Here is a 17,949-nt window from a genome sequence, read left to right as displayed (position 1 = left end):
GACACTAGTTACAACATTGGCGCTACCAAACTCACCGTAAAAATGCAATGTTGTTCCATTTACTTCCTTAACAAAACACAATTTTATCCATTGAAGCACAAAAGTGAATCGGACGCTAACCAATTTAGTTCCACACTTTTGGAAATCATATCTCGAATGTGATGTCATTTCTGGAATGCGAAATTCATTTCAAGTGGTACCACCTTGCAAAATCACTAGATATAATTTGCAAAGTGCCATATGTGCTGTAAAGTAAACAAACGAGATGTTGACCACTAAATTTGCAGTAATTATTTAGGTTTGTGTTGCGATTTCTAGCGATCATAGGGTCCGCCTCTTTGAATACTCCAGCTCAGTGCCAACAATTATGCTGTCTGCTACAGGACATATCTTCAAGTTGCCTTGAACTTAACAACGATGGCTCTGTCTATGACTGTAGTGAAGGCCATCAGCCACTAAAGTGGCGCGCGTTCACATGGCTATTTTATAGCCCCACTCCTTCGTGCCATTCTACGCACGTGACGAGGCAAGTCTGTTGGCGCAAGGACTCCCCCCCCCCCCCCCCGTCTCGTGAGAGAATAGAAAGTTAGTCTTTGTTTGCAATTCATCCCTCATGGTCTCATTGCCCTTCGCTCGCGCAAACCAACAGTGTTGACCCAACATGAGCACGCCCAGCAACAGCGACGTGTCTACCATGTCTGTAGTCGAACTGAAGCTACCTCCACTAGGCCCACAGAACACGAGCTCAGGCTCATTGAAGTCTAAGCACATTTCGACACCCAGAGAATAACAGCCGACCTCACGCGGTATCATCATATCGTAAGCAGTTTGCCACCAGCTACGGCTAGCGAGGTCCCCGATTTGCATCTCGCCCCACATACGGAGTACGCCTACCAGTATTTGAAGGCCACACCCATTGGACGGCACACAATCAGAACGCGAACGCTTACGGCCACTCCTGAACCGCCCGGATCTTGGAGACCGCAGACCATCTCAACTACTGCGCCACATGCAGCGACTTGCGCGAAGCGTTACAGGCCTCGACAACACGCTGCTGTGCGAGATGTCTCTTCAGCGTCTACCCAACATTGCGGGCGTGGCAACTGCGACAGTGGCTGTAAAAGTTCTCGGCAAGGTGGTTGCATTCGCTGACCCGATAATGGAAGCGCCCACCCCCCTCTATCTTCGTGGGGAACTTGCAAGTTGAGGGTGCTTCCGCCTCCTCTGCCAACAAATTCCTGGAGCTTCGCGAAGAGATCCAGCGGCTCACCGACACAGTGGCCTCTTTGCAAGCAAGCATCACGCGTCCTTTAAAGCAGCTCAGGGCACCCGTAGAGATGTCGTGTCTGCGTTGGCCAAAACTAAAGGAAATATGGCGACTCTGTGCGCTGTGGCTATCCGGGAAGCGTTAGAGACCGTCATTGAGGGCGAACAACACTGCCATACTGAAGTAAAGTTACACCACAGTGCTCACCAAACGTCGTTGTGGCGTCCGTTTGCTTGTGGGCCCATGCACAGAGGCGAGCGTTATCCGTACGTGTTCAGGTGCCCGTAAGCGCCTGAGCACATCTGCATTGGAGGCAGTCAACGCCACAATGATCGCTACTTACGGATGTTGCTCGTTCTCCCTCAACCTACGCCTAAAAGATCAATTGGCTGGATTATTATACTTGCCAATGTTAAATTTGCAATCCTCGGGTACGATTGCTTTCGTCACTTTGGCCTTTTGGTAGACGCGCGCAGCCGTCGGTTATACGATCCTCTGTGGGAAGGAACAGTTCACGGCGAGCGCTCAAGACGCCTTCCGTTAAGCCCACCTTTGGTCGCACTAGCCTTAACATCACGCTTTGCGAGAATACTGAACGATTTTCGCGGACTTATACACCAAGCTTAGGCGCACACTGAGGCTCACCATAACGTGCTCTATCAGAATACTACGACTAGTTCTCGCGTCCATGCCACAGCGTTTCGCATGTCCCCTGAGAGCATCATTTTGGCTCGCCAAACCTTCGATCACATGCTTGGTAGCATCCGCCCGTCGTCAAGCCCTTGGGCGTCTCGTCTTCACCTGGTACAAAAACCGGCATTAGATCACGGGCGACCCTGTGTGGGGATTACCGGGCACTAAATGGAGCAACTGTGCCGGACCGCTACCCATTTCCACATTCCTGATATTGCAACGAACTTGCACGGTGCTACAATTTTCTGCAAAATGACGCCGTTTTGTACTTGAGAGCGTGGATATCTCGCACTCTCTACACGGGCTACTATCAACTGCGGATAGCACAGAGCGAACCCTCTTTTGGACTGATGAAGCATGCAACGCTTTCCTTTCAGGCATGGAAGCTTTGGCAAACGCTGCTTTGCTCTTGTAGCCGCAGCCAGGCATACCACACTACATCATGGTCGATGCGTCATACACAGCCATTGGCCTAGTGCTACAGCAGCTGCGCAACGTAGTCCGACGCCCCACATCTTTCTTCTCGAGAAACCTGACTCCTTCAGAAGAACACTACAGCACTTTCGGCCGAGAGCTGCTTGCCATCTATGTCGCCATCCTGCTTTTTCATCACTATCTGGAACATGTGCATTTATTTACGCTTACAGACCACAAACATCTCACATGAGCACTGCCTCTCCAGACATCAGATAGAGGAATGCACACTGCGAGTTAGCTACGTCAGATGAGTTACATATCCCATTTCTCTACGGACGTTCGGCATCTGTGCGGCGTCAATACAGTAGTCCTTTTCGAGGCAAACTAATTTCGCGCGGTTGGTTTCACCTCAGCAAGCAGATAAAGAATTAAACCAGTTGCTGACAACATTAACCGCTCTGAAGTTGCAATGGTTACCTGTGCGCGGTTTAAAAGATGAAATGTGCCGCGACGTATCAACGTACATCTCTCGTCCTTTCATTGCCTATGGCCTTCATCGTAGCGTCTTACAGCCCCTGCACAAGGTGGCACATCCGCATGTTCGAGCCACAAAAAAAGCTAGTGACGGCGAGATACATCTCGCCACGTGTAAATTGAGACGTGCGATCGTGCACGCCAGCTCTTCAAAGTCCGGCGCCACACCATAATGCCGCTACCACCCGGGGTTCCCAGCACCAGACGCGCGATTTGAGCATGTGCACTTTGACATTGTCGGACGGCTACCAATCTTTAATACCAGTGGTATTTACTCACCTGCGTGGAAATATTTACAGACTAGCTTGAAGCTGTGTTTATCGCTTACATTACCACTCACACAGTCGCCGGCGCTTTTGTGTACCAGTTCGTAGATCGCTGCGTCGCGGTCCACAGTTACGGAAGACTGCGGAAGCCAGTGTCGATCGGCTCTTTTCGGCGCATAACACGCCTGATCGGCACCTCTTGCTTGAGAGCTACTGCGAAGCATCCTCAGATGAACTTTCCACCATGTCGACGCTGCCCACCATGTAAGCACCATGTCCACCATTCGGCGGCTATAGCGCCACCGAATGGATGTGTGTAGCCACACTGTGACTGCCTGGCGAAATTTTCACACGCTGTGGAGGTCAGACCTATTGCTACTACCGACTATATTAGCCGCTTGCGGTACATCATGCGCAAGCTTTGTGCTGCACCACCGCGTAAGGCCGCGCCGCGACCCGCACACATGCACTCTAAACTTTGGTCTGGCTTCCATGTGTTTCTGCGGCATGACGAGGTACACCGACATCTTCAACCACTTTGATATGGACCGTGCCAAGTGTTCCATAACACAACCAAGCAGTTTCCTCTGTAGAGAGAGAGAGAGAGAGAGAAGTTTAATGATACGAAATGCAGTTCGCGGTCGATGCGAGGTGGTCTTGACTCATCGCGCGAGACTAGTTCATGTGGGGAATTCAGATTAGGCATGCCCTGTAGCTGTGGTGACTCTTGTCAGCGGTTAGAATGAATGAGCTGCAACTTCCTTCCGAATAACGGCGAGGTGCACACGCAGTAAGAGGCGTAACACTGCGACCATTCGACTGGACCTGAGAGGTTCAGCAGCTCACTGGGGAGGGAGTGATGTAGTGAGCGCCTTCTGCCGCTATAACTTACGCGTATTTAAATGGCCGGTTCATAGCCCCAGTCTGTGATATGTTGAGCACGTGATCATGCAAGCCTGTTGGCTATCTGCCCCACCTCCCCATCCCTCCACCTTCTTGTGAGTGAATGAAAAGTTAGCCTTTGAAACTCATCGCTCAGGGTCTCATTGCTCTTCGTCCGCGCTAACAACCAACATCACACACTTCTCGCCAACCCTCATTTACTAGTTACTTTTGTAACATTGTTGAGGGAAAATAATGTAAGACGCCTCCACTAATATTGTTTTTGGCAATCGCGTTATTATGCCAATGTGCCACAAGAGACCAGCCTTCAAGGACTGCTTTATTTCTAGCTTGTTTTAGGCGAACGACATAATTTTTCCTTGGTTAACACTCTCAAACTTCGTCCGTTTTTTTAGCTCTTAACTATAACCCACTACTTCTCTTAATGGTCGCCCGCGCTGTGATCCTTTTTTCCAGCTATTCATTTACGCTCCAGTTTAATGTGATATAGGCGATTATTTCCACCACTCACAGAGTGAGTGGTGGAAATCCTCTGTACGTAGGCCTTTTTCACGCGACATAAGAACATCTGCAGAGCTGCATGTTGACCTTTTTTAAAGTGTTTAGCTTATCATGTCGTAACTACAAGGGCGATTCAGAAAGTAAGGCCTCCATGCCCCCTACGTTCCGAATATTAGCGCAAACATTTTCAACTCTTCATTATTAAAGTGCTTATCTTTAAGCTATAGAACGACACTTGCCTGACCTTCATATCTTTTTTCGTTCCGGAGTAATCGAACGATTCATGGCACCCAGTGGTGACATTCAGTTGAAACACCGGGCTGTAACTTAATTTATGACTGCGGTAGGTTTTGCGTCCATCAACGCCGCTATCTGACTGCCGCTTACGGGGATGCCTGTGCTGATGTCAGCGCTGTGCGGAGGTGGGCAAATACTGGTAAAGACCAAAATCCACAAGCATTAAATCTGCAGGATCAGCATCGAAGTGGACGGCCCGCAACGACTTCTGCTGAGGATCAACATCAGGTGAACGAGTTTATTTAGGGAAACCGCAGAATCAAGCGACACCAGATGAAAACAACACTTGCTATTTCCAATGATTCAGTGAACTACATCAATAAAGACCTCCTGCGCTACAAGAACATTCGCGCTCATTCGGAACCACGGCTACTCCCAGCCGACATAACGTTCGTAAACGGGGATTAGGTGCTTCAGAAAGGCTGGCGAACGTTTCGATAGGAGGACCTATCTTCGTCAAAGGCGGCCTTGTCATCCTCGGCGTGTTAGTTTTAAAGGGTTAGTGCAGTGACGTCCCGTGCGGGTGTTGTCGCTGGCGGCTGGTTTTAAAGAGAGAGTCTACCAGAGGAAACAGCTATGCTACTCAAGTCACTCTTTCAACTCATGTTTTTTTATGTGTGTGTGCCTGTGTTTTTTCTTGTTTTTTTTTCTTTTGTGTTACTCGCGCACTGACGGCCTGACCGGCCCTTCTAATGCCACAAAAACATGCCGCCAACGACTGCCTCTGAATGGTTCCTAAGCTCTCGCATCCCCAACACGCTCCCTAGCCCCCGTCGTTCTTAAAATTTTGTTTTTCTCTTGTTCTTTCTCTCTCGCCCCCCTTTTTTCTGTTTTGGTGCCGCCCTGGCTTCCCCCCCTTTTCTTTCTTTTTTTTCCTTTTTTCTGCTTTTGTTTCTTTTCTCTTCTCCCCGCGTGCCAACATTCACGCTCTTGTCCCCTCGTCTTGGGAACGAAGCTCACAGACGTCAGCGACAACACCCGCACGTGACGTCACTGCACTAACCCTTTAAACCTAACACGCCGAGGATGACAAGGCCGCCTTTGACGAAGATAGGTCCTCCTATCGAAACGTTGGCCAGCCTTTCTGAGGCACCTTATCCCTGTTTACGAACTTTATACCACAGTGTGCTATTCCATCTGTCAGCCCCTTTCTTGTTTTTGAACTTCCAGCTGACATGAAAGAGTCGAGGAAGCGTACTACGAGGCCAAATTATCTTGGAACGCAGGGCGTCTTCAATGATGTGAGTCACGGAACCAATGGAAATGATGAGTGCTTTTGCGACCTCGTGTTCCTTGATCTTGCGAATGCCCCAAATCAACTGGTACACCTGAGGCTGATAATCCTCATTATAGGCCGTAGCAGCCCGTTAACTTCGGCGCTGATCCTGTAGATTTCACACGGCTGGACTTTGGTATTTCCAAGTTTTTCCCACCTCCGCACAGTGCTGACGTGAGGCAAGGCATTCCCGGAAACTGCCGTCAGACGGCGACAAATGGCGGTGAGTTCACAACCTTCCGCCGTCATAAACTCAATCACAGCCCTCTCTTTCTACTGGACGTCACAACTGGAATCTATAGATTCCATTGCAGCTCCGGTACCCCTTTGTAGTCACGTCGCCACTTCATCATCTCTCAAGTATGGTCATGTATTGGTCTTCATGACGAAGTTCTAAATTTGTTCGTAATTCCGTCGTGGTCATGTCGTTTTCATCATTGCATTGTCGCCATATCGTCGTCGTCGTTTTATTGTGGATTTGTTGTAGTGTGTCCCCTTGTGATCGCGTTAGCATCAACAGTCATAATTTTAGAATCGTAATACCATTACGTGATCCCGTTATCATCCATCATACGATTGCAGTCATGCTGTCGTCTTTTCTTTATCGCCATAATTCCCTTCGTCACGCCATCGTCGTCATGACATCGTCATCCTTCTAGCAATGGCATCACGGTTTTATCATTTCAGCATCATCAGATCATGGTAGCCATGCCATTGTCGACGGGAAGTTCACATTATGTCCTCGTTGTAGCTCCATCGACTTTTTTTCTTGTTGATTCCAGTTTTGCCATCTCATTTGCTTCATGCCAGCGACACCATTACAGCGTCAACATGGCGTGATTTTTTTTAGAGTAACCGTGCCATTTTGGTGCTTCCGACGTCGTCGTTCGTTGATCGTAATGCCTGGTATGCGTAGCTGTGCGCAGCGAGCATATATTGAGTGGGATTGTTTCCTTTGAATATGTGTGCTCCTACGTAGTGTGGTCCCTACTTGCAAAGATCGCTAAACAAGGACGGCGTTCTTCTCCAACATCAGCGAAAGGTTCATTTAAAATGAATCCTACAGCGCATGGAATCTTCCTAATTTATTATTTGTATCTTTAAGGTATTCCGTCTAGAAAACGCCGTCTGCGAAAAAGAAAGTTCAATTTAATCTAATTGCCTCCTTGTACATAAGGGAGGTGGTTGTGCCGTGGTATCACGGGTTCCGTAGCGGCGAAGATCATGTTCTATTTCTCACAAGATGCTACGCACGTCCAGCTCTTATCTGCTCCTACAAAGGTATCTCGCCTCCACTTTCGCGATATCAAGGTGCTTGTCCGCCTGCCGCATGTGAACAGCAGTGAACCATTTTATGATGGGTACTTTAGTAGTCATCTTCCTGTGGATAATAGCTTAACAAAATGGCTTCCATGATATGGCATTTCTTATCGCTGCTTTTTTATCATTATTGCACGAACACTGATATGGTTGGTATGCCAGCTGTAGTTTCTTCTGGTGTACGCTGCTTCTTTTGCAAAGCGGGCGCAAGTGCTAAATTGTAACAGTTCATACCTAGGCTTCGGAAATACATATGTATTATGCTGTAATAAACGCAATGCCATTTGAATGCTTGATTTAGGACAAGGATAGAGATACTCGAAATGCGTTTCCAGGTGATAAAATATGATGAAAGCATTTTACTCCTCAAACATTTTTGGCGAGCTCCCAAGCCCTGTCACGCCAAAAGTGTAATCCCTTATGTCCGCACAAAAATGCGTAATTTCTAAAGTTAGGCTACATAATCGTTATGATAGTGTAAATGTAGATCATTTAAGTGATGAGGAGCAATTTAAAGCAAAACAATAAACAGAGAATGTTCACAGAGATACATTGGCCTTCTTAGAAAATCCGTCGGGAAGCTTATAGTAGGGGATGCCCAAGTAAAATTTGATGTTGGGTAAACTAGAAATCTGGAGACGGGCGAACAGAAATTTGGGTGTGGGCCAGCTTGATATAACGGTGTGGACCAACTTTAAATTTGTGGGTGGGCCAACTTATATTCGGGGGTGGGCCAAATTTAAATTTGTGGTGGGTCACCTGAGATTAAGGGTGGCCAAACTTGAGATTTTGGTGTGGCCTGGTGTCCTATGAAATGCTGCTGAGCGTTCCTCCAGTTATGTACCTTTCAGGGGTATTGCAACGCTTCAGAGGCTTCGCGCGTTTGCATTAGGCCTTACCGTGGCACAGTTAGAACGCCGGCGAGAGCTTGCGCGGACAAGGAACGCGTGCATAACACAGTCTAGCGAGAGCGACAGCGAAGGTGATAAGGCGTGGTGGCGATGCACTATGCCCTCATAGAACGCCTCACGTGCTACTACGGCAGCCGATATTCCCCTTCCACCGCTCTGCTCCGTCGAGGCATGTTCTTGCGCGTGATTCCAGCTCAACTGGTAAATTTCATACAGGGCGAGAAAATCTGTCTACTGAAGCCTAGGCATTCTATGGCACAAGAAATGCCATTGGTGCAGCCGCATAAGATAGGAAAAGTAAGCAAAAGTAATCAAAAACAAAGCCACAGCCGAGCCAAACAATGCTTAAGCACTACTTGACAATTCTCAGAATTTCCGTGGCCTTTTACTCAAGGGCAAGGGAGATCGGGAAGGGGCCCTTAGTCCGGACTCCAATGACTTCTGAGGAACTCGTAGGCGCCGTCACGAAATTCGCCTTAGCGCAGCTCTATGGTGCGGGATGTCGTAAGGATACGGAGCTTTCGCTCATCATAGCGCTGAGTTGGCGACGGAGTGAAATTACAGCCATCTCATTCCTCTCTACCACCGTCCCTTTATCACTATAAAAAGACATTTGGCCATCATTTCGTCTCACTGCACTGTCTAATTATGGAACAAATTTCGGTGATAAAAAAATAAACATGAAGAGTATACAGTGAGGCAAAGAAGAAGTGGATCGTATTATGAGAAGGCAATATGCAGCACCGCTTATATGAAGAAAGCTCCCGGAAAGCCTTTAAATACGCGGAATAAATTTCGAAATGTAAAACCCCACCATTATATATTAAATCCTAATAACCTGCATGACTGGTGAAGAAGAAATACATAAGCTTTAATGAGTGCACCAAAGTAATGTTGTTTGAATAATTTTTCCGCTAGCCTTTAGGTAATGGGTAGAAAACGTCCTTGAAACCGAAAACAGTGCTTTAGAATCAAAACCACGTACGAATCTGCAGTGTTCAATGTCTTCTCGCTCCCCCAGGTATGACTGTCAAGGTATTTCTCTAAGGACATGGACAGATTTCTTAAGTGCACATAGAGTAGGTACAAAGAAAACGCGTCCGCCGTAATGTTAGGTATTAGAGCACGGTGGTCTTCTATTTATTCCACCATCCGAGGCAGGAAGAAAGTGACGGATGTGAAGTGAAGGAAGGAAGTGAACTAGTGCTTCAGATGCAATACTCGAAACCCTCGGCAAATAATAGTGCGGAAACAATAGTGCAAGCTTCAATTATGCACTTGGAATGCATCGATTGCACGAGTGTCACGAGACGCAATGGTGCTATCAAGACGCGAGAACCTGTTGCCTGCGGGGCTTCGGCTTGCCGAACTCATATGGCAGGTGCTCTGCAATCACTGTTTTTTCCATACCATTATCAGTACTGATATGACCATCTGTTAAAAGCATTTTAGGTCGGGTGTACCTCCTCGAAATTCATACCAATGCCGTAGTCAAAGCTGTACCGGCCAGTTCGCTGCCGGCGGGGTACGCACCTCCTCTTACCTTCGTCGGTGCAGCTACAGCTATGTAGACACTGCGCCACGCTGTACGCTGTACCACCTTCGTGGTCGGCCTCGATCGTACAAGTTTAACTTTAAATTGCCGCACTCCAAATGATATTATCATTTTAACGTATGGCCGATGATGTAGCCATATGTACGTAAAGTGTAATAACACATAGTTGCTGATTACGTCCCAATCCGTGCCTCTCTTGTTTGCGATCGTCCACTACCATTGTCAATCCAACAACTGGGACGCGTGAACTCAGCACGCGTGAAGCGGTCTGAGTAGAAATAATGTCATCGGTGTCTCACAATCTTCCTCACTGACTTCTTGCTGCTGTCTTCATAGATACGTTCGCGACAGATACACAGCTGTTCCTCTGAGACATACACACATGTCAATTTTGGGGGGAATCCCAAACTATGCTTGATAGCCAGACAAGAGCAAAATATTTGGCATATCAATTCCAACAGAGTGTGAGGTCTGCTTCATTTGTTTTTATAAAAACTATGGTGCCTTCTGGATACTGACCGTAAACACATGTAAAGCCATATATACAAATACTAAGTCCCATTGATGATTCGGTGGGTCCAGAGAAATTTGGTATGTGACGACTGTTTGCTATTTATCGTTTTCAACTTCCTATAAGCGGAACCCCAAAGCTATAGGCTCAATTAGTTTAGACTGATCAAACGTTCTTGGAAAGCTCTGTTGTTAACTTCGAGATATTAGGTTGCTTATTAGAAGAGAAAATGAAGCTTAAATTTAAAATTTTGAATTTAGTGCCGAAAATCCGGCGCGAGAACCCGGCACTGTGACCTCACGAATTTCAATTTGTGATTATTATTATTATTGTATTAAGGCTGCCTTGGCGTAGCTCAAGTTCCCAAAACTTGTCATGTCCATCCTTTGACTCCTTAGAATACAATGTAGTCACGTTTACCGTTAACTAAGCCTGAGAAGCCGCTGTCAAAATCCACTACGTCGCAGTGATCTGGTGCGTAAACTTCAAGGAGTCGCTGCCACCTGTCGTTTGTAAGTATGCTTCTTTGGCTTACCAAACGTCTTATCTTGATATTTTTGATAGTGAGGAAGTGGAATTTACTGACGCAGAATAAATCATTTTTACATGCTTCCACTCAAAGCTCTATCTTTGCACGAAAGACGAATACAGTGTTTCATGGTGGTCACAGGGCAGCTCAGTGTCCGAATTATGACATCGTCAGGAGAGAAGGCGAAGTTAGTGCCTTCAAGGTCTTGCTGAAGATGTGAGGTCCATTGCAGTGTCAGCTATTGAAGCCACGTTCACCACTCCAATGGTTCTCTTAACAATTTTTTCGACTATAGAATCAGGCAACCTGCATACCACCAAGCCGCAATAAGAGTTTCGCTGCTAGTCACATTACTAAAATAAAACTAATATGAGTGGATGCTTTCCAGAGAGGATAATGGGATAGTGCCAGTAACCCTTGCTACATATGCAAGAGCATCCTAAATTTTGTTATTATATGTTCGATCAGCTACCCATGCACTAAAATGGGAATAGTATTGTTAAGCATCTACGACGGTTGATTTTCACGTTGCAAACACTCAGCGAAATCAACCATGACTACACTATGGCAGGCAGTTAAAAGCACTCAAGGGGAGCAAATATCATAGCGTTCCGCAGGTCACACGTGATTATCTTTCCAGAGCTTGCGTTTAAAATTAGAAACATCGTATTATATATATAGAAAATATTATGAAAATCACACACACTCCATACGAAGTTCGCCGTGTGGATTGTCTGGGAAGCACATTTTCACAGCTATGCTAGTCTGCTTAAGTAAATAATTATCAATGCCGTCTGTGTAAACATATACACATCATGGCAGGTGTCAGCGAGCATGCCCCCACAACTTCACTTAGGCAGAGAAGATGATATTTACTTTTAGACATTGTTTAGGCGTTCATAAGATTACCCAGTTATGGCCGTCCAATTTAATTTCTCGCTTTCTACGACTGTGAAGCAAAGTGCTTACCTTTGTTGTAAAAATGTTCGATTGTCTCGACACAACTGGTTGCACAGAGCTTTGGGGTCGGACACGTTTTTTGGTAGACGAAGAAAGAAACGAAAGGTCTAAACACTGGTGGTAGGTGGTACGCGTCGGTCGAATGTGGCTCGCTCTCGTCCGCTAAAGAGCAGAACTTATTAGGAGCACTGATTAGGGGCGCGAACCAACTCGGCGCTTCTGTGGGGCTGATAGCGCTTCCGATAAAGAGCGCCGCTCTCCACCTTTTCCCCTTGGAGTACCTAGAAACAGATAATTGTGATATTCGCCCCTTCCTATAAAATGTGTTTCCAGAGAAGCCACGCATGGTTGCATTTTAATTATTTTCCGTCTGTCGCTGCAATAAACACCACATTATTTAACAACAGAATTTGCAGAAAAAATATCTCCCTAAAATATTTCATTACTGCGTTTGTCGCTTGCCATTCTTCGTGGCGCATTCGTTGTTCTGCCAAATTCGGCGTTTTTATTTTTGTCCTTTTGATGCCATTGTTGTCGTGCATGATATTCTGCAAAGGGCCACTGCTTTTCGCAACACTTCAAGCGTTCCATTGAATGATGTCGCGCAAGTTTTTGGTGATTTATGTTCTTACGGGGACGTTGGGGGTATAACAGGTATAAAATGTCTATGCACGCAGAGTCAATGGGGTTAAGATGGCTGACTAGTAACAACACGCAGCAGCCAGCGTCTCGCGATCTTCTTCTTCCCCTCTCTTCTTTCATCCTTCCGTAAAAGGACCCCCGGGTAGTGAAGTACCGTCTCGGCGTGTGATAGGCAAAGAACTGCGAACGAAGTATGGCTTCCGCCGCGAAACGTGCGCGACGTCAACAGGCGGTGGACTTTAGGATGGGTGAAACTGTGACAGTGCGATCTTGTCATTGACGTCATTAATTTAACGTAGGACTTCATAAGGCCCTGTGTAACGAGAGAGAAGCTCCTCGGAGAGGTTGACACGACGACATAGTGACCAAAGCAGCACCAAAGCACCTGGGGCGAACTGAACATCGTGATGACACCGGTCGTAACGCTCTTTTTGCACATGATGCGGGACTAATAAACGGGTTGGGCGTTTTGACGCGCCATGTGAGCGCGATCGATGACTTCCCGAGCATACTCAATGGCAACGCGTGGCACCGAAGCTAGGGTGGTGTTAAATAACAAAGTGGGATCGCGGCAATAGAAAAGATGAAAGCGTGAATATCCTGCGGTGTTATGTCGGGACGACTTACACGCGAATGTCGCGTAGGCCAGCTTGGCATCCTAGTAGCAGTAATCGTTGGAAACGTACATCGACATCATCTTTGTGAATGTTCGGTGGAGACGTTCCGTGAGACCACTCGTTTGTGGGTGGTAGGCAGTGTATAGCTTGTGGTCTGTGGCACAAGAGGGGAGGAGGTCGTCCACAACTCGAGACTAGAACGAGTCACCGTGGTCTGTAAGTAAGTGTCGAGGTACACAGTGGTGGAGAATGAGGTCGCGAAGGAGAAACGGCGACCTCAGTGGCACAACTATACGACAACGCCTTTGTTATCGCGTAGCGAGTCGCGTAATCAATAGCGGCAGCGATCCACTTATTCCATCTAGTCGTCGTCGGAAAATGGCCAAGCAGGTCAAGGCCTACTCGAAAGAAAGGTTCAGAGCGAACTTCAATTGGATTGAGTCGTCCGACTGGTGGCGGGCGATGGTGACGTCGGAGGCCGCAACGACATTGATCCCGAGAGCTCACCGTCATTCCTGGTGAGGATGGTGACGCGATGTCCACTGCGCAGCTCCGTTTCCAGCCGTGGTACCCCGGATCTCCCACCAATATGTTACGGCGATGTTCTGAGTTTAGACAGACGCTATTTACACTGTATATACAAGTAGAGTCATTGGGGTTAAGATGGCTGACTAGTAACAACACGCAGCAGCCGGCGTCTCGCGATCCTGTTCTTCCTCTCTCTTCTTTTAGGATTCCTTAACAATATATTTCGGCGTATAATCAAGTAGTGAAGCCGAAGCACACCGAGAAACTAGAGATTTGTTTGTTAAAATTTGTATATGTTTAACAGTACAGGCTAGCTAAACGAGGAAGCATACAATTAACAGAGATTCTGACACCTTTGTTTTGACGAAATAAAAGGCGTTGCCTGCGTAATAGGAAAAATAAAGGAAACTCACATTACGATTAGGAATGAATTGTGTAACGCGGAGATTGAAACGTTAGGGTTGTGCTGCGGGCTATTGGAACTGAGATGGAAGCGTTAGCTGGCGCTACCACTCACATATCTTTGCGAAGTATGTGGGACATCCTTCCTGCGCAAACGTCAACCTGCGGCAAGTTATTTTTTCAACAATTTTGATTTCCTTTATTAATCATTACTTTAATTCATTATTATTTACCAATAGTAATTTCCTCTGTGTTGTCTTTAGTGTCATTCTTCGTTGGCAGCTTGTGATGTATATTCATTCCCCTTCTTCTCTTTCGTTCATAATAGCTAGGGCATCGAATCTAGCAGCCTTGATGTCATGAGGTAGCATACAGTTTTTTAGCCATTACCTGCTATACTAAGACTCCGTGTGACGTGACGCCATCAGGCAACAAAGCTGTTCCACATCCGTCAACCACGGCTCTGAGGGGCGCTGGTTAACAATCCCAAGGCTAGATATAGTAAACACAATAAAATAGTCAGCGCACGGATTGAAAGCCGTCGCTGTAGCACAATGGGTAGTTCAGCGCACCAGTAATGCGGAGGTTGTGGGCTCGGCTCCCTCCAGCAACAAGTTGTTTTTGTGCGCTTTCTTTTCTCGCTTTCTTATTACTTGGCACTGTTTGATTGCCACCACCGTTAATTATCTCGATTCTTTATTTAGCTTCATTGTCTCGTTAAGTGTGGTCCTGATTAAGATTGAGCCCCTCGGTTTCCCATCATCTCTTTTTGTTACACACACACGCACACACACACACACACACACAAACACACACACACACACACACACACACACACACACACACACACACACACACACACACACATATATATATATATATATATATATATATATATATATATATATATATATATATATATATATATATACCTCACCTCCCCGCACCTCCACAACTTGTGACGCAGCAATTATCACGATGTTTATTCCATGCCAAAGATGCGGCCAACCGACCACGCCCACAGCACGGATCACACTCGAGAGCCAGCCCCACAAGCGATGATGAAGAAGAACCCCACATGATGATGAATGACAAAGAATAGTTTATAAATTCCCACACTAAATCTATTGTGAGACGAGGCTTAGACAGCCGGTCTCTTCTTTATTATCTCGATTGAGAGCCACACCACCAGGCACCAAAACGGTGATGTTGAGTATGTACAGGTGAGAATGTGAAGCGTAGGAATAATGCTCACACTAATTTCCCCGTGCGCGCAAGCGGCCAGCCAGGCCGCGACTTAGCCAGGAGGGAAACGCCGAACGAATCGTTTTAGGTGCGAAACGTGAACGATCTCTGAACCGCTATAACGATGGTCCGAAGAAACGTCTACGGGAGTAACGTGATAGTTCATGGGGGATGTTTGTTCATTAAAAATGTAGGGTCCAGGACAGCGGGATTCAAACTTCTCAGACTAACCGGGTGTACGAATGGGGCGTCCAGAGGAGCACTTCTTCCCCAGGACGAAAGAGACACCGCGACGAGAGATGCCGTAACGTTGCCTGCGATTTAGCTGACTGACTTCTTTGTTGAAGCGGGCATGTTGACGGTATTCCTCAAGTCTCGAGACCAACTGTTCGTGTATACTGATCGAGGTGTTAGTTGGGGCATTGAAGAAAGCGGCCTCGATGGTGAATGTTGGTGAACGGCAATGAACTTGGTAGAAAGGTGAGTACCCCGAAGTTTGTTGGATAGCGGTTTTCTGAGCAAACGTCACACAAGGTAAAAGTTTGTCCCAGTTGTGGTTTAGCCAGATATGCATTAATATCATATCTACTGGAGTGCGATGAAATCGCTAGGTTAAGCCATTTGTTTGTTTGTGATATGGGGATGTCGTTTTATAAACAATGCCACAAGCTTTGAGTACTTCTGAGATCATTGTTGACATGAAAGTCTTGTCGCGGTTGCTTAGCAGTACACGAGGTGCACCATGACGCAGAACAATGGCATCCAGAAAGAAGGTGGCAACGTCGGAGGCCGAACTAGAGAGCAGAGGAGTGGTCTCTGCGTAACGTGTGAGCTGGTCAACAGCTGTCACGATCCATCGATGACATGCCGGCGTTATAGCCAGAGGACCGACTATGTCTTTCCCAATGATGGCAAACGGTGTCTCGGGACATGGTATGGGGCTGTAAAAGCCGAGCAGGAGGCTAAGTCAGTGGCTTCCGCCTTTGACACTGGACGCAAGAAGCGACGTACATGGCCACAAAGGTAGACATGCCTGGCCAAAAGAAACTGCTCCTAATGTGGTGGTATGTTTTGTGGAAACCCAAATGACCAGCAGATGCGTCGTCGTGAAAAGCTTCAAGGACTGGTGTGACAAAATTTTATAGCAATATGAAAACTCCCGATCAAGCAAAAAATGCAATGCCTCATAGCCCCGTAAGGCAGAGGCTACATACACTCAGCAAAGTGAAGCGAACAGTGCCTAAATTCTTTCTAATCACGCATACGACATACAAAACAGCATGTCAAAAAATGCCATCATCAACGGCTCATACCCCCGTGAGCAATGGTTCATACCCCAGTAAGCAATAAAAAATGTAACGACTCATAGTCCCGTAAGCTTCATGGCTACTCACTTTGCGTGAATTAGCTGCGATGACACTGCCTCTGTTGTCATCGGTGATTTCATTGCGTATGTGTGGGTACGAAAAGGGAGCGGTTACGCGTTCCGTGTTGCAGATATATCCCTTGCGATGCCACACTGATCCGGCCCAACCGACAACCCAGCGGCGTACGTGCATCTGTTTGACATTATCAAAGAATGTGACTGCAGTTGCGAGGGAAATAATGACGACCCATTAGGACAATAAGTGAGTTTGTTCCTTTTGTTCAAAATTATGTCACCTCGGTCTCCTGTGCCAAACAGCTTCGCTGGTCAACCACCTTCACGGAGTGGATTGGCTCATGATTTTTTTTTTACTTTCTTTCTGTCGATGAGGATCGCTATAGCGGCTTCTTGGTACGGCCTATTTTATTTTGTTGTAGCGCAAGCTGAACAAGGACAACACACGGGCTGCATGACGTTTCGAGGGTGTATATATAGCGACGAGAATGGGAAATAAATCTGTTGTTGAAAGTTAGCGCTGTGTGTGTCAGATGTGCCTTTCTGTTGACCTTGTTCAGCTCGCGCTACAACAAAATAAGATTTCTCTCTTTCTTTCTTCGTTTCTTCCTTTCTTTCCTTCTTTCTTTCTTTCTGTCTTTGTTTGTTTTCTCTTTCGTTCTTTTGTTCCTTCTTTCTTTCCTTCGTTCTTTTTTCCTCTTGTTTCTTCATTCATATTCAGCCATTGCATATTTGCTTGCTTACGAGGGTATGAGCCATTCCTGATTGTGTCGTTCTTCTTTCCGGTATGAGCCATTGCAACGAGCCACTTTAGACTTTCACCCTAATCAACCAATATTCCGTCTGCCAATGTAGCCGTGCGGTTTGGGGCTGCTTCCACCACAGGCACTAGGTCGGAACTCATGTTTCCATTGACTGCATACGTATATCAGCAATATTTCTAGAAAAAAAATAGTGGTATTTTTTTCTTTATGTGTTAACAATAGCCAGTTAAAATATATTCCGCAAAGCACTCATTCCAATACTTCAGTACTTTTTGTTCTAACACACACGTGCGCGCTACTGTATTTGATACAATGCACCATAATAATTTTGCATTGATTTCCGCCAGGCAGCTGTTCTTATTCTTAATGACGCCAGGAAACCGAGCCTGATGTCACCAAGCTCATTTGTGTAATCGGGAGCGCGCACAAT

General features: G+C 46.6%; 1 protein-coding gene across 1 annotated transcript in view; it reads right to left on the bottom strand.

Annotated features, from left to right (window-relative positions):
- Positions 1-12,105, bottom strand: part of LOC142578087 (uncharacterized) — a 72,818-nt gene extending 60,713 nt beyond the window's left edge. The window contains exon 1 of the mRNA XM_075687505.1: positions 11,950-12,105. The gene's annotated coding sequence lies outside the window, so the exon portion shown is untranslated. The remainder of the gene's footprint in view (positions 1-11,949) is intronic.
- Between the last annotated feature and the right edge of the window lie 5,844 nt (positions 12,106-17,949).

Source organism: Dermacentor variabilis, chromosome 4 (genome assembly GCF_050947875.1).
Source record: "Dermacentor variabilis isolate Ectoservices chromosome 4, ASM5094787v1, whole genome shotgun sequence".
In the NCBI taxonomy this organism is placed as follows: Eukaryota; Metazoa; Arthropoda; class Arachnida; order Ixodida; family Ixodidae; genus Dermacentor; species Dermacentor variabilis.
Note: the sequence above shows the minus strand (reverse complement) of the source record. Positions and strands in the feature narration are given on the sequence as shown.